Raw genomic sequence first — 20,677 nt, forward strand, 5'->3', positions numbered from 1 at the left:
CCTATTTTCTTACATCATCCAGGACCATCATTCTGCCCAGGGGTGGTACCACTCACAGTGAGCTGGGCCCTCCCACATGTCATTAATCAGGAAGGCCCCACAGACACGCCCATCGGCCACTCTGACAGAGGCGTTTTCTCAAATCCCAGATGACCTAATTGTGTCAGGTTAACAACAAAACCTAGCCACACAAGGTCATATGTAGCCCAGGCTGGCCCTGAACTCACTATGTAGCTAAGGATGACTTCCACCTTCTGGTCCTCCCTTGCCCGTCTCCCAAGAGCTGGGGTGACAGGTATGTACCCCGAAAGACGTTTGTGTGACTCTGCAGATGGGGTAGGGCCTGTGATGTCAGGAGCCACACGCCCAGCCCTGGGTTTTCTTCCTTACGGCTGTGGTGGCTTGCCTTGCTGTCTTCCTGGTGGGGCGGACGGGGGCTGCATCACTTATTAAGGATCCCAATCTTCCTCCGAATGGAAGCTCTGCCCCCACATCACCCTGCAGACAACATCAGATCTGGGCTTCTCACTTCCCTCTCAATTGTCTGGAAAGGGGTCAGCAGGAGTCACAGTTCTGGAAAACTCTATGCCCTGCATAGACGAGATGGGTGAGCAGTCTGGTTTCCCTAAGACCCCTAGGGAGACCCCCGAATGCATGTGGGGATGCTGCACAGCCCTGCACAGACAGGCGGGCCCGGGCTCCTGCTCCTCACAGCCCCTCACAGAGAGGCGGCCTGGGCTCCTGCTCCTCACAGCCGCCTGGGCTCCTGCTCATCACAGCCCCTCACAGACAGGTGGGCCCAGGCTCCTGCTCCTCACAGCCCCTCACAGAGAGGCGGGCCTGGGCTCCTGCTCCTCACAGCCCCTCACAGAGAGGCGGGCCCGGGCTCCTGCTCCTCACAGCCCCTCACAGACAGGCCTGGGCTCCTGCTCCTCACAGCCGCCTGGGGTCCTGCTCCTCACAGCCCCTCACAGCCTGACGGGCCTGGGCTCCTGCTCCTCACAGCCCCTCACAGAGAGGCGGCCTGGGCTCCTGCTCCTCACAGCCCTGCACAGACAGGCGGGCCTGGGCTCCTGCTCCTCACAGTCCCTCACAGAGAGGCAGGCCTGGGCTCCTGCTCCTCACAGTCCCGCACAGACAGGCCTGGGCTCCTGCTCCTCACAGCCGCCTGGGGTCCTGCTCCTCACAGCCCCTCACAGACAGGCGGACCTGGGCTCCTGCTCCTCACAGCCCCTCACAGAGAGGCGGGCCCGGGCTCCTGCTCCTCACAGCCCCTCACAGCCTGGCGGGCCCGGGCTCCTGCTCCTCACAGCCCCGCACACCCCCTCTGCGGCCTTCTCCAGGACTAATCTCATTAGGCTTCATCCCTGCTTACAAGACTCATCACAGCAGCCTGCTGCCCCCTCCCTGTCCCTAATCCCCATCTGTCTCCCCAACCTCAGAACAAGGCCTGGGACAGACGTGAGGGGGGATGTCGCCTGTGATATCTCCCCCACCTTCTAATTCTCCTGAGCACCTGATCCCCCACCCCCACCCCCACATGGGTAGAAGCTGCTTCCTCTGCTCCCCCTGACCCCTTCTGTTCCTGCCACCTGGCCAGGAGGGGTCTCTTCCCCAAAGGTCTCCACCTTAAGGCCTTTGAGACAGGATCTGGCAAAATGTCATGAGCCGTCGCGTTTCAGAATTTTCCCAAGCTCTCCTCAAGGGACCTGCAGCCAGCAGCCAGGCTCCGTGGGAAGAAATGTTCTCCAATCCTTCAGAGATTGCTGGGCAGTGGTAGTGACTTCAGATCTATTAGCGAGTCCCAAACGAGCTGCCTGGGGTCCTTACGGCAGCACCCCACACCTGTGGACTCGTCAGGACCAGGGGCGATGCCTCAGCTGGTCAGTGTGGGGCATGTGATGCTCCGTTTTCCCAGCACCACTTTGAAAGTGGTGGGCACACGTACAGTCCCAGCACCGGGAGGTGGACTCCGAGGGCCGAGAGATCCCGGCTGAAGCTGGAGAGATGGCCCTGTGGTGAACTCTTCCGGCGATCCCGAAGGACCCGAGTTCTGTTCCCAGCACCTAAGCTGAGTGGCTCACAACTGCCTGAAACTTTAGCTCTAGGAGAGCCAATGCTCTCTTCTGGCCTCTGAGGTAACCTGCACACACATGGCACACACACATGCATGCATGAGCGTGCACACACACACCATACACCACAACACACACACACATACACACACACACACACACACACACACACACACACACACACACGCAAACAAATAAAAATCAATGTTAAAAGAAGGAGTTCCGGGTCATTCTCAGCTACAGAGAGAGCTGGAGGTCAGCCTGGCCTACATGATCCCCTGCCTCAAAATGGCAACCATGGCACTGGAAAGATGGCTCTGTGGTTAAGAGCACTTACCCGGTGGCTCCTAACTGTCGCCCCCTTCCGGCTTCCCAGAGCACTTGCATGCATGGTACACAGACATACACGCTGGCACACACTCATAAAAATAAATCAAATAGCAACAAAGTTGAAATCTGGGAGCCATTGCATCAACCGTTTCGCTGGAGGATTTCTGGCGGCAAACCGAGTTTTCTGATCCACAGACACAGGGTGTCCCCTGGCTCCCGTCGGCCTGTATTCTCAGAGATGATGGTTAGAGGCTTTCTGAGCACATCTTCATGCGGGTTTTTTTTCTTTCCCTTTCTTCCTGTGGGGTTAAATTGAACCTAAGGGCTCACACATGCTAGGCTCCACCACAGAGCGCTGCTCACAGCCCTGCATGTCTGGATTTTATTTTCACTTTTAGTTTTAATTTGTGTGTGTGTGTGTGGTATATACACATGAGTGTGGACATCTATCCATTCCCGTGTGAGAATGCAGAGGCGAGGGGACAGCTTTGGATGTCTCCTCTGTTGCCTGCCACCTCTGTCTGTCAGTGCTGGGGTGACAGGAGCATGCAGTCACGGCTGGCTTCGTTTCTTTTTTGGTTTTTGAAGACAAGGTTTCTCTGCAGACCAGGCTGGCCTCGAACTCACAAATATCCACCTGCCTCTGCCTCCTGAGTATTGGCGTTAAAGGTGTATGCCACCATTGCCCAGCTTTTCATGTCTGGCTTTAAAAACAGTATTTTTGTTTTTGTTTTGTTTTTCGAGACAGGGTTTCTCTGTGTAGTTTTGGTTCCTGTCCTGGATCTTGCTCTGTAGCCCAGGCTGGCCTTGAACTCACAGAGATCCGCCTGGCTCTGCCTCCCGAGTGCTGGGATTAAAGGTGTGTTCCACCACTGCTCAGCAATCAATCAATCAATCAATCAATCAATAAATAAATATTAAGAATTACTCTGAGGAGAGGTGTCCCATAATGTGGAGGGGATTAAACTTGAACTCAGGGCATCTTTCTGGCCCGTGGCCAGCTTCCGTATTTCATCTTTTTGTTTGTTTGTTTGTTTGTTTGTTTTTGAGAAGGCTGTCATACAGCCAGGCTGGACTGGCACTCACTTTGTAGCTGAGGACAGTCTTGAACTCGATCTCCTGACCCTTCCTCCCTGTGCCGGGATCGTAGGGCACAATGCCACACCTGGCTCTGGAACGTTTTTGTTGTTCGTTTCTTTATCTTGGATTGTCCATTCCTAGCACATAGAAAACCCACAGTTCTTGTGCATTGATCTAGGATCCTGCCGACTGTGAGTTAGGTCAGTGGCTGGTCACTTGCTTCAGAAGAGTCTCGTGACACAGCCCAGACTTCCCCTGGAGCTCTCCATCCTCTGCCTCAGCCTCCTGAGTGCTGGGTTTGCAGGCATGCATGCCATCTGGCTGCTGCCTGGCTGGAGGCAGACTTACTTTATCTTATCTCATGTTGCCTAGGCTGGCCTCAGACTCCTTATCCAGCTGAGAGGCTAGCCTCAGACTCCTTATCTAGCTGAGGCTGGCCTTGAACTGCTGACCCCCTGTCTCCCACTCTCCGGTGCTGGGATTGCAGACAGTGGTCCTATGCTCAGCCCAGAACTTTCTGACAGGAACGTGGACATCCTGATACATGCGTGTATTATTTTTATGGTGTTTTGACTTCCCGCATGTATGTGTACCACATGTGTGCCACATCAGTCCTCATCAGATCCCCTGGAACTGGAGTTACAGTTGTGAGCTGCCCTGTGGGTGCTGGGACTCAACCCTGGGTCCTCTGCAAGAACAAGTGCTCTTAACCACTAAGCCATCTCTCCAGTCCCTGCACAGTGCATTTTTGATAGGCACATGCCTCTCATGCTTTAATTATATTTATATCTAATATTTTTATATGTATGAGTGTTCTGCCTGCATGTATGCATGCATACTACTTGCATGCTTGGCGCCCTTAGAAGTTGGAAGAGGGCATTGGGTCCTCTGGAACAGATGGTTGTGAGCCTCCGCATGGGTGCTGGGAATTGAACCCAGGTCCTCTGAAGAGCAGCCAGTGCTCTTAACCGCTGAGCCATCTCTCCAGATCCTGAGGTGTGTTTTTGATAGGCACATGACTATCGTGGTTTAGGCTATCCTTCCAGACCCCATGTGCATCTGGACTGAGGCACAGCCTTAAAGTCTGGCCACGCTGTGCTGGGCACATCAGGCAGCCTTCCGGCTCCCACTAGAGGGCAGCACTGGGTACCCGCTGTGGAGACCCCGGGGAACTTAAAGGCTCTCTGTCTGGCTCTTCACAGAAGAGCTTTTGCCCACTGGCTTAGCCAGCCTCTTTGCAGTCAGGCCTCATGAGCCCATCTTTCTGGGGTCCCTGGGGGCGAGAAGCAGCTCCCTCTTTGGTTCTCCATGTATTACTTCCTTCCCAGGCTGGCAGTGGCTGCTCCTCCCCAGCAAGAACATTTGCTGGCAACAGTCACACAGTTACAACCCGGGTGAGAAGAACAGATGTTAGACCCCATTCGTCCCTTTGGGACTGGCCATCTTGGCCCAGAATTCTCTGCTTGCCTGCATCTTAGTGCTTCGGCACTCTCTCCCTCCTCTCCTTCCTTCTCTGAACTCCATCGCACAGCCCTCTCCCTGCTGACCTAGGGCACCTGTGTGCACGGGTCTCCGCCCTCCGCTGCACCTGTGTGCATGGGTCTCTGCTGACCTAGGGCACCTGTGTGCATGGGTCTCCCTCTGCTGCACCTGTGTGCCCAGGTCTCTGCCCTCTGCTGCACCTGCACACTCTGGTCTCCGCCCTCTTCTGCACCTGTGTGCATGGGTTTCTGCTGACCTAGGGCACCTGTGTGCCTGGGTCTCTGCCCTCCACTGCACGGGTCTCATCGGTGCTCCACTACCAGGCAGTGTCGTGTGTGTTGGTCCAGCTCCTCACACCATCCCTCCCTTGGGATTAAAAACAATCTCTTATGTCTTGGGGCTGGAGAGACGGCTCAGCAGTTAAGAGCACTGGCTGTTCTCCCAGGAAACCCAGGTGTGATCCTTATTACACACATGACAGCTCACAATCAATTGTCTGTAACTCTAGTGTCAGGGGATCCATATCTTCTTTTGGCCTCCAAGGGCACCAGGCACATACGTGGTGAACAGACACACATGCAGGCAGAACTCCCATACACATACAAGAAATAAATACATTTGAATTTTTAAATAGATCTCGGGGCTGGAGAGCTGGTTCAGGTTAAGGGCACTTGCTTCTCTTTCTTGCAGAGGACCAGAGTTTGGTTCCCAGCGCCCACACTGGGTGGCTCACAACCCAGCCCCAGGGGATCCAACACCCCCTCTGGCCTCTGCGAGCACCTGCAATCACTTGTCACCTGCACGCACTTGCCAGCGCATGCACACGTGCACTCACGCACGCACACACGCACACTAAATATTTTGTTTTAAAATGGTCTTCCTCCAGTACTCTGTTACCTGACCGTCACCCATGAACAATAACCACGTGGAAACAAAATGCCCCTCAGATACAGTGGACAGCCATATACTTCCATCTTGTGCCCCTGAGCTGCCCTTTCAGCCTCTGTGCCCGCAGCCGCCCACTCTTCAGGTCTCTGTCACCTGAGATGGGCTCACCTGCTCTTGAACACTGCAGCCACACGTGGCCCATTCCACAGACTGTACTAGTTGGAGTCTGCGCTCTCTCACCCACACGGATGAACTCCTGCGGCGTGTCTCAGGTTTCGGTTGTTGGCACTCGGCACGGTAGGCGTGGAGTAGTGTGCATGCCAGCATGCCTATCTGTTTTCCTCCTCATGGATGCCTGAATCCCTCCAACCTGACTATGCTTTTATTATTATTTATTTAGAGACAAAGTCTCACTCCATAGTCCTGGAACTCGCACTGTAAACCAGGCTGGTCTTGAACTCAGAGATCTGCCTGCCTCTGCCTCCTGAGTGCGGGGATTAAAGGCGTGTGCCACCATACCTAGCTAGAAGATGGTGTAGGGCAGTTCACAGCTTTCCTGCTTTTTTGTGGTATCTTTTTTTGTTTGCTTCTTTTTGGTTTTTGGTGATAGGGTTTCTCGGTGTAGACCTGGCTGTCCTGGACCACACTTTGTAGATGAGGCTGGCCTTGAACTCAGAGAGATCCATCTGCCTCTGCCTCCTGGGATTAGAGTGTCCCTCCACAACCTAGCTTATACAGTAGTATTTTTAAAAATGCTTTTTTTTTTTTTTTTTTTTTTTTTTTTAAGATAGGGAGATGGCTCAGCAGTTAAGAGCACTAGCTGCTCTTCCAGAGGACCCAGGTTCAATTCCCCAACCACCTGGTAACTTACAACCCGCTGAAATTCCAGTTACAGGGGATCTGATGCTTTCTCTGTCCTCTGTGGGCACTGTAAGCACACACAGATATCCATGCCGAAAAACTCATAAATATGAAATAATAAATAAAATCTCAAATATTTAAGCCAGGCGGTGGTGGCATATGCCTTTAATCCCAGCACTTGGGAGGCAGAGGCAGATGGATCTCTGTGAGTTCGAGGCCAGCCTGGTCTACAGAGTGATCTCCAGGACAGGCACCAAAACTACACAGAGAAACCCTGTCTCGAAAAACAACAACAAAAAACCCTTTTAAAATATTGCATCGTGTGTGTGTGTGTGTGTGTGTGAGAGAGAGAGAGAGAGAGAAGGCCAGACGACAACTCGCAGGAGGCAGTTGTCCTCCTTATATCACATGGGAGGCAGGGATCAAACCCAGGCCATCAGACTTGGCTGCAGGCACCTCTACCCACTGAGCCATCCTGCCGCCCTTGGCATCCCTTAGTAATGGTTACTTAGAGCCCTTTGAAAACGCCTCTCCTCCCGGTGAGCCCCTTCCGGGTGGCGTCTCACCCCGGAAGGACCGATGCCCGTTAGCTGTGGATGCCGGTACCCCTAAGAGGTGACTCTCTCGAATCAGCCACCTGAGGTCGCCTTCCGCCCTCTGGTGGAGTCTTGGGTTTCCCCAGGGTCCTCATCCCCTTGTTCATTTCCACCTCCAGGTCAAGCCCCGTTGGGCTGCATCACTTCTCGCGTGGCCCTCTGGGAGTTTCCCTTGGAAGCGCCTTTCTCTGTGGTCGGCTGGTCTGTGCCTGACTCCAAAGGCGTAACCTCCAAGCTGGGACCCCCTCACTCGAGGATGGGCCACCTGCCAGGTAAGTGCCGAGGCCAGGTCACTGGGGCGAGGGGCTGGGGAGACTGGAACGGCCCGGGGGAAGGGGAGGAGCTCAGGCCCATCTGCTGATCCAGCCCCCAGGGATCAGCAGATGGGATCCGTAGCCAGCAGGCAGGACTCCAGCTAGCCACCCCAACCATTCCCTGCTCTCTGCCCTCGCCTCCCAGGCAGGCCAGGCCAGGCGGTGGAGCCCCTACAGGACGCGAGACTCACTCATCAAAATCCCGCTCAAGGGCTGGAGAGATGGCTCAGAGGTTAAGAGCACTGTGCTGCTCTTCCAGAGGTCCTGAGTTCAATTCCCAGCAACCACATGGTGGCTCACAGCCATCTGTAATGAGATCTGGCGCCCTCTTCTGGCCTGCAAGCATACATGCAGACAGAACACTGTATACATAATAAATAAATAAATCTTTAAAAATCTCGTTCAGTCTCCAGCCCAGCGGGAACAAACTCCTGGCTCACTCCACCTGTCCCTCCCGCCTCTCACCCCCCCACCCAGCCTTTGGGACGCCCTTTGCCCCTTCTCACCCCCGGAACTACAGTGCGTCCCCAGTGCCCGGCCTAAAGGCATGTGCCACCACGCCTGGCTTGGCTTTCTTTGTCTGTTTATTATTTTGGGACAGGCTCTCAAGGAGGGAGGCTCTAACCCGCCCCACAGAGGAAGGTGGCCAGAGGCAGTGATCCTCCTGCCTCCTCCTCCTGTGTGCTGGCGTTAAAGAGTCGCACCTCCAAGTCTGTGATGAGCTGGGGTCGGAACCCCAGTTTGTAAGGCCAGTGGCACACTCTGGTAACTGAGCCACAGCCTCAGCCTTGCCTCAGGTTTTCCATCACTGGAGGCTGAGCGGGTCCTCGATACAGCTTGATTTGTGTGTGTGTGTGTGTGTGTGTGTGTGTGTGTGTGTGTGTGTGTGTGCACGAACTTCTGTGTGCCTCTGTGCCCGAGGAGGCCAGATCTCCCGGAGCTAGAGTTACAGGTGGCTGAGTCACCTGACACAGTGGTTAGGAATGTGGCACTCTGGACAGCTGAGGTGCCTGCAGGGACCCCGGAGGCGCTCAGGACCTCAGGTGCCTGCACTCAGGAGCACACGGCCTGTGGAGACTGGACGGACCACACCCCTGAGCAGCTGGCTGCTTTCTTTTCCCTCTAAAGCCTTGTTCTGGCCCACCCCCGCCCGCCCTCCCTTGTGTCCCCGCTGGGAGCAGGGTGAATTTGCAGCTTCTCTGATGTCCCCAACCCCAGCACGCTGCAGGGGTACCTCGCCGGGCCCAGGTTCCTTCCAGACTCCCACCTCCTGGCCAGTAAGTTGTCTGAAGGCCACACAGCAGGCCTGCACTCGGGCCTTCCTTTGAGGGAGCTTACCTGCGATTGCAGGCAGCTGCCAGGCAGGCCGCATTGCGGTAAGGAGGACACGCGAGAGCCTGCGCAGAAGGCGCTGGCTGCTGATGGCACCCTGCATGCAGCCCGTGAGCTGTGGCACTGGGTGGAGTGGGACGCTGATGGGGTTGGTCTCACTGAGGGGCAGGGGGAGGTGAGGCCTTTCCTCCCTCCGGGGCGGGGCGGGGGGCGGGGGGGGGGGCGCCATTCACTTGCCGCCCCCTCACCAGCTGGACCAGGGAGCCTTGCGGGTGCTGCAGCCGCCTGGGGGTGGGCAGCAGCAGCCCTTGTGCGATGCGGTGTCTGCGCGTTTACCTGGTGAGCTGGCCCCACGCCATGGCTGCCCGGGCCCTTCCTTTGGTTTTTGGAAGTTCCGGACCGCAGCTGAGGGGGAGCTGCTCTGTGGCAGCTTGGGGAAGTCAGAGTGCAGACCAAACAAACCCTCTTTCCCGGCATCCCCCAGCAAGGCCAGGGATAAAATCTCCTCTCCCCAGATCTTTTGCTGGGATCTACTCTCAATACAAGTGATTTCATCACTGTTGAGATTCAATTGAAAAACCTCAAACTCCATAGCTGAGGGGGGGGGGGAGACCCAAGAGCCCGTTAATTAAAATAAAAGGCAGGGCACAGTAATTTAAACCCTTGTGTAGAAACACAGAGGGTTGGAGAGATGGCTCAGTAGTTGGGAACACTGGTTGGATGGAGGCAGATCTGGGTTCGAGGCCAGCCTGGTCTACAGAGGGAGATCCAGTACAGCCAGGGCTGCCCAGAGAAACCCTGTCCCGAAAAACCAAAACCTCAAACAGACAAAGGATAAAGGGTGCTGACTGGGACAGTCAGAAATGTAATCTGTGTAAGGGTCCTGGCTCAAGGGGCCAGGAGGGGAAGGAATGATAGAAAGGTAGATTTTTGTTCCCCCCTAAGCTAGGGTCTCATGCAGCCCAGCCTGGCCTTGAAACCCTCCTGCGTTCATCTCCAAGGACTGGAACTAGTGTGGAACTCACTCACACTCACTTGCTATTATGACTGGCTAAAGTTTTTTGTTTTGTTTTCTTTGAGACAGGGTTTTTCTGTATAGTCTGACTGTCCTGGAACTCACTCTGCAGACCAGGCTGGCCTCGAACTCAGAGATCTGCCTGCCTCTGCCTCCCGGGTGCTGGGACTAAAGGTGTGCGCCCCCACCACCTGGCTTGACTAAAGTTTTTATATGCTATTGAGATTATGTTGGTAGTAGCTCAAATTATATTCTATTAAATTAAGATGTTAACGGTCATCAGTAGGACCATCACCAATACCTAGAAAGAAAAGAAGACAAGGAAATTGGTATGTCACTCTAGAAAACGTTTGTGTTACTCAACCCAATTGCAGGTGGTAATGGACAATGACAGATGAGGCAGTGTAGTAAGACAGAAAACTTGTGGGGTTGGAATGGAGCTCAGCTGGCAGTGTGCTGGCCATGCGTGGATGTGGGGTGCTGGGAACTGAACCCAGGTCCATGGGAAGAGCAGCAAGTACTCTTGAACGATGAGCCAAAGATCTTATGATGAAAAGAGTCAAAATATGAGAGACATTATTATAATCATGTGTGTGCACCAAAGCCCCAAATACACGGAGCCAAGCTGAAGGAACCAAAGGCACCTTCGAGACAGCTCAGCAGTCTCCACTCCCACCCAGGGACAGAACAACTGGATGAAAGGACAAGCTGAGGATGCCCTGGAAACCCATCAGATCGCACAGCTACTTACCGAAATGCCGCCTCTCTCATTGGAAAGACAGAACTGAGTCCTCCAAGTTGTCCCCTGACTGCCACACATCTGCTGCCATTCATACACACACACACACACACACACACACACACACACACACACACACACAAAATAAAAATGTAATACTGATAATTTTTAAAATGCCATGCAAAAGCATGCATATAATCTTCTTAAAAGTAGGACAGATTCTCTGGGCCAGACCATATGTGGCTGTGAAAGTCTCAATACATTTAAAAGGATATGAGTCAAACAAAGAACTGTACATGGTATGTGCTCTAACCACAGAGGAATGAAATCAGATTAATAACAGAAGGAAGGCAGTTGGAAAAGTCACAAATATGTGGAAATTAAGCACACTCTTTAGCAAGCTGAGGTCAAAGAAAAAATTATGAAGGAAATTAGAAAATACTTTGGGATGAATAAAAACAAAAACTTGGCCTGAAGAGATGGCTCATTGGTTACAAGCACTGGCTGATCTTGCAAAGGACCCAGGTTCAATTCCCAGCACCCACATGGTATTTCCCAACCATCTGTAACTCCAGCTCCAGGGGATCTGACTCCCCTCTGGCCTCCACAGGCACTGGATACACATGTGGTGCACAGACATACATGCAGGCAAAATATAAAATAAAAACAAATAAATCCAAAACAAAAACGCAACATACCAAGGGTATGGCTTTGTCAAGCCAGAGGGGAAGTTGGAGCTGTTAAGTCTGTCCTAAGAAGGAAAAGTCTTGGGGATGGAGAGATGGCTCAACATTTAAGAGTTGGTACTGGTTTCAAAGAACCCAAATTCATTTCCCAACACTCACAAAGAGCAGCTCATAACTAACTGTAACTCCAGCTCCAGGAAATCTGTGCATGTACTGTGTGTACATGTGAGCGCGCGCACATGCACACACACACACACACACACACACACACACACACACGCACGCACGCACACACGCACGCGCGCGCGCGCACACACACACACAGTGGTGGTATACGGGATTTCATATAGGGCACCTGTACCCTGACTGCCATTTATTCCAGGCAGTAGCATGTGCAGTGAAAATACAAAGCTACACCGGTCCATCTGAATCTAAAAGCTAGGATATTGAATCAGAAAGCAAGAGTGGCCCACGTCATGATCCCAGTGCTTGTGAGGTCGAGACAGGGGACCTCCAAGTAACATGAGCAGCTTGAGCAGCTGACTTGACAAGCTCTGGGTTCAAGGGAGAGGCAGACCCTGAATGTCAACTTCTGACCTCCACTCACAAGCACACCCGGGCCAGTGCACCTCACACCATGCACACGTGCATGTCAAAGGAGCAATTACTTCCTAACAAATAGAAAAGCAAAACAATCCCAAATCAAAACCCCAGATCACTTTATTAAGTCAAGTGTCCATTCTCTGCCTCCACAGGAGATGGAGAAGCTGTGGTTCAGCACCCACCTCTTCCCACCATTTCTCAACAACCGTGTGCAGTCTGTGTCTCCACGGGCTGGGTGGCTCAGCAACGCTCAGCTGTTAAGTCTGTTGGGAAGACGCGCTTCATTTCACTTTCGAAATTCTAAGCACTTCAACATGCCTCCCAAGAGACTGTACGGTTTGGAAAACGAGACAAAATCTGGGGGGTGGGAACTCAGAGAAGTGCAAAGATTCTGTCTGTCAAAAGGGCATTAAGGAACTAGGGGAGATGGCTCACTTGGAAAAATGCCTGCTTTACACCGGGGCCCTGAGTTCAGGTCCCCAGCACTCATGGCACACCCTAGGTGGGAGCAGTGGGCGCCACGTCTGCAGCTGCAGTACTGGGGACCACGTAGACAGGTGGATCCCAGCACCTCGCTGGCCAGCCAGTTCAGCCAAATGGATGAGCTTTGGTTCAGAGAAAGAACTTGATTCATTCAGCTACCAAAGACGACACTGGACATCAACCTCTGGCCTCACACACACATCCACACCCACACAGACATGTGATACATAAACCACACACACCAAAGGCCATTATAGCCACTGAAAGTGAATCAGTGAGACTCCTTTTTTTTTTTTTTTTTTTTTTTACACAAAGTTCTTTTTCTTTTTTCTTTCTTCCAAGCACTGCATGCAGTTTTTCTTTTTGACAAGGTCTCAAGTATCCCAGAATGGCTTTGAACTCCTGATCTTCTGCCTCCACCTCCTAGGTGCTGGGATGACAGGTGTATGCCACCACACCCACCTGGCTCTTCATAGCAGCTTTTTTTTTTTTTTTTTCCCCACAATAGCAAAAAAGGGCGGAAACAGAGCTCCGCCCACACATGAATGGATACAATGGGTCATTCAGCTTTGGGACAGGAGCTCCTTAACACCTGCTTCAACAGGGAACCTAATGCTAACTGGAATAATGCAGTCATAGGAAGATAAGACGTCCTGGGCTGTGGCCCTTGCCTAGCAGGTAAAAAAAAAAAGTTGGCTTTGATGCCCAACACTGCAAAAAAAAAAAAAAAAAAGAAGAGAGAAATACCGCATGCGTCTGCTCACAGGAGTTAACCTAGAGATGTGGAGGGGTGTGTGCAGGGACTGGAGGGGTGCTGTGAGGACTTAGGGTTTACTGGCACAGTTGCGGAGTTGAGAGAGGGAAGGTTTGGAGCCTGGCTGCACAACGCCTTTCAGAAGGCATTGAGCTACTACTGACTTACGCGTTAAGATGGCCGAGCCAGCAAAGGACTGGCTGGGCAAGCAAGAGGCCCCCAGCATCCGCATAAAAAGCCGGTGTGGCTGGGCATGGTGGCGCACACCTCTAATCCCAGCACCTGGGGCAGGTTCAGAGGCAGGTCCAGCTTGGTCTACATAGGGAGTTCCAGGCCAGCCAGGGCTGCATAACAATATCCTGTCTTTTAAAGGAAGAAGAAGGGGTTGGGGATTTAGCTCAGTGGTAGAGCACTTGCCTAGCAAGTGCAAGGCCCTGGGTTCGATCCTCAGCTTAAAAAAAAGGAAGGATTATTGGGCCAGTGAGATGGCTCAGCAGGTAAAGGCACGTGCCTGACGGCCTGAACTTGATCCCTGGAACCCACCTGGCAGAAGGTGGAAACCAACTCTGCAAACTGTCTTGTGATCTGCCATGCATGTGCACACACAGGTACACACACACTCACATAATGGAAGAAGGTGAGTATAGTCTGAAGAGCACAGACCCGTTCTGCAGCTATGGCGGCCTCAAAGTCACATTGCTGGTTGGTCATCTGGGTGGAGGGTGGCTAGAGTATGGTGTGCTTCTGGCTTCCACATCCCAAGAAAAGTGAAGGACCAAACTATTGAGTATTTACCATGGACCAGACTGGGGTGGTGTGCCATATGCTGGGCATGGGAGCAGCGAAGGAAAGTGTTCATCTCTTAGGGGTGTCTGTGAGTCACATTTTCTTATTTTTTGGAGCTGAGGACCAAACCCAGGACCTTGCATTTGCTAGGCAAGCGCTCTACCACTGAGCTAAATCCCCAACCCTTCCCTTAAAAAAAAAAATAAAAAAACAAAAAAACTTATTTAACTTTATTTTATGTGCATTGGTGTAAAGGTGTCAGATACCCTGGAACTGGAGTTACCGACAGTTGTGAGCTGCCATGTGAGTGCTGGGAATTGAACCCGGGTCCTCTGGAAGAGCAGCCAGTGCTCCTAACCCCTGAGCCATCTCTCCAGCCCTGAGTCACTTTTCTTAACTTCATATCCAGGCCAGTGTCATCTTTAGAAAGGACACCATTAGTATTTCCGAGAGCAATAGTGTATGTATGGGCATAAGGTTTGTTTATTATTTATTTATTTATTCATTCATTTATTTATTTTTGAGACAAGGATTCTGTGTAGCCCTGGTTGTCCTGGAACTTCCTCTGTAGACCAGACTGGCTTGCCTCTGCCTCCCAGGACGCTGGGCTTAAAAGGCACTTGCCACCACCTCCTACTTATTTATTTGAGAAAGAATCTCACTATGTAGACCAGGCTGGCCCTCAATTTGAGAGATCCACCTGCCTCTGTGTGTGTGTGTGGGGGGCATCCCACCCCCACATTTCCCCGGAGTACTCTTGAGCAGGAGCAGGAAAATATTAGATCGAAGTTTAGAGGGAAGAGAAACAGGAAACACAGGATAGCCTCGTGAGGACCTGGATCCTAATCCATCGGCCCCGACTGTTTCTGCCAAAGGGCTTTTAAAGGAATGCCAAGGGGTGGGGCATAAGACCTCCCCCCAGCACAGCCAAGTGCAGACCATCTCAGACACCTGCACTCAGGCCCGTGGTTCAATCATCCTCTTTATGCAGACCTGCTGGGTAAAGCCATGAGGAACCCTAAATGGACTCCAATAGTCCTCTACCTCCTGAGTGATGAGATTAAAGGTGTGTGCCACCATGTCTGGCGTGGGGTTAAGAATTTTTTTTTCTCCCTGAGACAGGGTTTCTCTGTGTAATAGTCCTGGAACTCACTTTGTAGACCAGGCTGGCCTTGAACTCAGAGATCCACCTGCCTCTGCCTCCCAAGTTTTGGGATTAAAGGTGTGCGCCACCATGTCCAGCTGACTTAAGTTTTTTTTTTGAAAGTCATTTACTTTTATGTGCATGTGTGTGCCTGTGTGAGTTCATGTGCTCACCCGTGTGTAGCTGTCTGTTATAGTCAAAAGAGGTAACAAGTCATCTGGAACTGGACTTATACTTGTTTCCGGCTGTGAACCCACCCTGGGTTCCCTGACAGAGCAGCACACGCTCTTAACTGCTGAGCCATCTCTCCAGCCCCATATTTTGTTATTAATTAGTGTATAGGCATGATGTTTTTTTTTTTTTAAAGATTTATTTATTTATTATGTATACAGAAGAGGGCGCCAGATCTCACCACAGATGGTTGTGAGCCACCATGTGGGTGCTAGGAATTGAACTCAGGACCTCTGGAAGAGCAGTCGGTGCTCTTAACCTCTGAGCCATCTCTCCAGCCCACACGATGTTTTTAAAATAATAGTTTATTTTGTGTAAGTGTAAATGTGTGGAGGTCAGAGGACAACTTGTCAGTTGGAGGCTGAACTCAGGTCATCAGGTTTGGAAGCTGGCATCTTCACCCACTGAGACACGTGGCCAGCCTAGGTTTAGGTGTTTAGATAGAAAAAAAAAATTCAAGGTGTCCCGCCACCCCCCCACCCCCCCAGATCCCTCCTTGTTACTTAGCCTCTCTGGGTCTGTGGATTGTAGCTTGGTTGTAGGGATCAGGGACAGCTGTTTGTTCCAGGGGCCAATTTGCTAAGACCTCTGCCCCATATTACCCCACCATCCTATGCTGACTCATGTCTGGCTTCAGTCAGACCCTCAGGAAGTATGTCCAGTCTGGTAGGCAATCAGGGTCCTACCCGACCACAAGCAGGAACTGGTCTTGTTATTTTCAGACAGACCCCTGACACTGCAACCACACTTGCTGACCAGGTGTCATGAGCCAATCATAAAATGATTCCTGTATCAGTTAGGGTCTGTCCCCAATTACTTCAAAGTACACTTAACCTCAGCCCAGAGCAGGCTTAGAAGGGGCTGCCTTACCCTCCCTTGGGGTCGAAGCCATTTTGGGTGGGTCCCAGCTGCTTTCTGCAAGTGCATACCAGGTGTCTTCAGGTCATTTGGAGCAATCTAAGGACCCTACATGGTTGTCCTTTACTTAAGAGCTCACGTCCACTTCAAGTGAGTACACACCACGTTTGTCTTTCTGTGTCTGGGTTGCCTCCTCAGGATTATTATTATTATTTTTAGTTCTGTCCATTTGCCTACAATTTCAAGATGTCATTTTTTTTTAAAGATTTATTTATTTTATTATGTATACAGTGTTCTGCCTGCACGCATCCCCGCAGGTCAGAAGAGGGCACCAGATCTCATTACAGATGGTTGTGAGCCACCATGTGGTTGCTGGGAATTGAACTCAGGACCTTTGGAAGAACAACCAGTGCTCTTAACCTCTGAGCCATCTCTCCAGCCCCAAGATGTCATTTTTTTAAACAGCTGAGCAATACTATATTGTGTCACATACCATTTTCTTTATCTGTTCTTCAGTTTCTAGGCTGTTTCCAGTTTCTGTCTATTAAGAATGAAGCTGCTATGAACACAGTTGAACAAGTGCCTTTGTGATAGGATGGAGTGTCTTTTGGGTATATGCCCAAGAGTGGTATAGCTGTCTTGAGGCAGACTGATTCCCAATTTTCTGAAGATCCGTCATGCTGATTTCCATAGTGACTGTACAAGTTTGCACTTCCACCAGCAGTGGAGGAGTGTCCCCTTGGGATGCAGGCAGGGATCTCCCTGGGAAGGGAAACAGACCTTGTGGGTGGACTGGGGATGGGTAGGGATGGGAACAGGAGGGACCAGGTGGGGTAGGGAGAGACAAGTAGAACTGGGGGCATGGGGGGGGGGGTGACGTGGGAACCTAGTGCAGTGGAAACTTCCTGGAACCCATGAGAGTGACCCTGGTGAGGACCCCAGTAATGGAGGATATGAGGCCTGAACCAGCCATCTTCCATAACCAGGTAAGGCGTCCAGCGGTGGGATGGGGACATTTGACCCATAACCTGTCCTTCCTGTAGTATGTGCTGGGGCAATGGTGGCTCAGAGCTTGTGGGGAGCGGCCGACCAATGACTCATCTAACTTGAGGCCCATGGCAACCACTATCCCAAAAGCAAGAGAACAGAATTCATAAAGAAGACTGAATGGGTCCTTCCTCACATTGTACGACAAAAGCCAATTTCTGGAGTTGCCCATGGCTGACACTGCCTGGATGTCCAGGAACTGGAAGGTGGATAGCTTAGGGAACTAGGGTAAAACCAAACACCACTGACAAAACCCAACCAACCAACCAAACCCCAAAACAACAAAAAGTCAACGGTGTGACTACTGAGGACGTTCTGCTACACTCACAGACCTGCCTGGGCCAACTGTCCTCAGAGAGGCTTCCCCCAGCAGCTGATGGGAGCGGATACAGAGACCTACAGCCAAACATTAGTTGGAACTTGGGGAATCCCGAGGAAGAGGGGGAGGAAAGAGTGTAGGAGGCAAAGGAGTCAGTCAGAGTCGACCGAGCAGGGCTCACGGGGCTCGCAGACTGGCGTGGCAGTCCGGAGCCTGCACGGGCCAGCCTTTGGTCCTGTGCTCTTTGCCGTGAAGTTATTTAGCTTGGGGTGTTTGTGGGACCCTTAACAGTGGGAGTGGGCTGTCTCTGACTCTTGCCTGCTCTTGGGACCTGTATCCTCTCGTGGGGTGGCCTCATCCAGCCTTCCTATGAAGGTTTGTGCCTGGTCTTATTGCATCTTGTTATGTTGGTATCCCTTGGAGGCCTGCTCTTTTCTGAAGGGAAACGGAGGTGGGTGGAAGTGGGGTACTGGAGGGAGGGGAGGCTGTGGTTGGTTGGGATGTACTGTATGAAACAAGAATAAATAAAAAGATAGAAAAGCAAAACAAAACCAAAAGCCAATCCAGACTCCTCTGTGTGGGAACCTGGTTGTGAGCAGATATAATAGATCTGGCTGGTGACTCTTGAGGTAGCCCCACCCTGCCCCTAAATACTAATAATTACCTCATTTGTTCTCTCTTTTCTTGGTCAGGAGCTCTACAGAGATGACCTGAAGCTGAGTCATGATGTCCCGAGGCCAGAGCTGCTACCTTATAAAAACACATCGCCCCGAAGCCGACTAGGTCCAGAAACACGGAATAGCAGGAAGAAAGGCCTGGCGTCTAGGTGTACCCCGTCAGCTGAGACACACTAGTGCTCCTGGCTCTCAGAAGGTGAGCCCCTCGAAGCAGCCTTGTCTTCCCACATTTGGAAGGTTACCAGAGCGTGACTTCAGGAAGTGACGTGGGCCTCACTCCAGTCTGAGGCTTCAGGGCAGCTTTCCCATTACTGTTCTCTGGAGCTGACCCCGTGGACCCCTGGGGTGTTGGGGGGGGGCAACCTCAAGCAGTGTGGAGCTGAGCACCTTGCCCTGGACGTACCTTCGGTGAACAGCGGCATTCCAATAAACAGAACTTCTGTCCTTTCTCAAGCTAATCAGGTTGCGAGATGGGAGGGCGGGCGGGCGGGCCTGCCACTCAGGGAGTCCAAAAGTACCACCCCCATACCCCCACTTCACCCAGAGCGGCTTCAGGGAAGAGGTGCCCTCGGGGCCGCAGTGCTGGCTGGCTTCTCCCAGGCGGAGTGGGGCCCACGGAATGCCCCTTCTCTTCCGATGGGAGGAGCCACAGTGCGGTCTAGAAGAGGACTGTTCTGGAATGGTGTCGGCAGCAGGTGACTTGATAAACATGGGTTGGCTGCATGTTGGCCTCTCTCCCATTTCCTGAGTTTTTGTTTGTTTGGTTGGTTTCTCTGTAGTTTTAGTTCCTGTCCTGGATCTCGCTCTGTAGACCAGGCTGACCTCGAACTCAGAGATCCGCCCGGCTCTGCCTTCTAAATGCTGAGTTTAAAGGTGTGCGCCACCATGCCCAGCAACCTTGGATCCTTGACCTACCTCCCTTGCCCAGGGCTGGCCTGACAGATGTGCACCACACACCCAGTTTTATGTGGAACTGGAGATGGAGCCCAGGGTTTCCCACTTGTTAGGAAAGGACTCTATCTATCAACTGGGCCACATCCTCAGCCCTGGAGGAGGCCTTTCTCACAACACGTTAAGGTCACCTATGTAAACGGGCGCTATGGACTGAGCAAAACTATGTAAACAGCTACGAATGTCACGTCTCCTCTTTATACCTTCCCAACCTAGCAGAGAAACCTGCCTGACACACTAGAGAAACTCGGAGGGAAGCAGAGGCCTCCCAACGTTCCCAAGACATTTCAGTGCTAATCCAGAGGCACAGGTGGGAATGTATGTCCCGGCTAGCTGGCTTTGGGTAGATTGTGGGTAGAACTAGTTCAAGTTTAACTGAACTAGTTTTGCTGTCAGTGTTAGCGACAGTCTCTAAGGCCAGGTTCTGATGTGCCATGCTGAGGGCCATCGTGGCACTGCTAAGACCAAGTTAAGTGTGGACATAGCTTACTCAGCAGCATGCTTTGGGGCCCACAGGCTGCTCCTGAAGCAGAGTCCAGTGACAGTTCCAGGCAGGACTCTTCCCAGCTCATCCCGAGTTCTTTTTTTTTTTTTTTGGTTTTTCGAGACAGGGTTTCTCTGTGTAGCTTTGCGCCTTTCCTGGAACTCACTTGGTAGCCCAGGCTGGCCTCGAACTCACAGAGATTCGCCTGCCTCTGCCTCCCGGGTGCTGGGATTAAAGGCGTGCGCCACCACCGCCCGGCTCATCCCGAGTTCTTAAGTGAACATTTGTCTAGAAAGACGTGGAAGGGGCCTGGCGTGGTGGCGCACACCTTTAATCCCAGCACTTGAAAGGCAGAGGCAGGTGGATCTCTGAGTTCACAGCCAGCCTGGGCTACAAAGCGAGTTCTAGGACAGCCTGAACTACATAGTGAGACCCTGTCTCAACACAAACAACAAGATTATTTTACATGAAGACCTAAGCTCAACTCTCCAGGCCTGGGTAAACATGCTGAATGTGGGGCTGAGAGACATGACTCAGACGTCACAGGCTAGCCTAACCACCAAAGTGTCAAAGAAGCTCAATGTGGCTGTGTCCAGAGCCTGGACCTCTCGCTAGCACTGGGGTGGGACCCTCTCGCTGAACCTGGTGAGCTGCAGGTCAGGAAGAGGTCTGTCACAGGGAGTGAGGTGGACAGCAACGGAGAACACCCAGAGTCTCTTCTGGCCTCCCCGTATGCACGCACACCCCTGCACACACAAACCAAGTGACGGAGGGAAGGAGGGGCCCGAGCCTACAGGGCCCTTACAGACAAACACCGCCATTTCAGCACTGTGGGCGCAGAGCATGGGCGGCTGGGACTCGAGAGACAGTGTACTTTCCAGGAAGAACACAAACAGCACGGAATACCGCTTGAGATGGGCACACCTGTTTAGTGTGTTTATT

The sequence above is a fragment of the Peromyscus maniculatus genome, chromosome 21 (genome assembly GCF_049852395.1).
Source record: "Peromyscus maniculatus bairdii isolate BWxNUB_F1_BW_parent chromosome 21, HU_Pman_BW_mat_3.1, whole genome shotgun sequence".
Taxonomy (NCBI): Eukaryota; Metazoa; Chordata; class Mammalia; order Rodentia; family Cricetidae; genus Peromyscus; species Peromyscus maniculatus.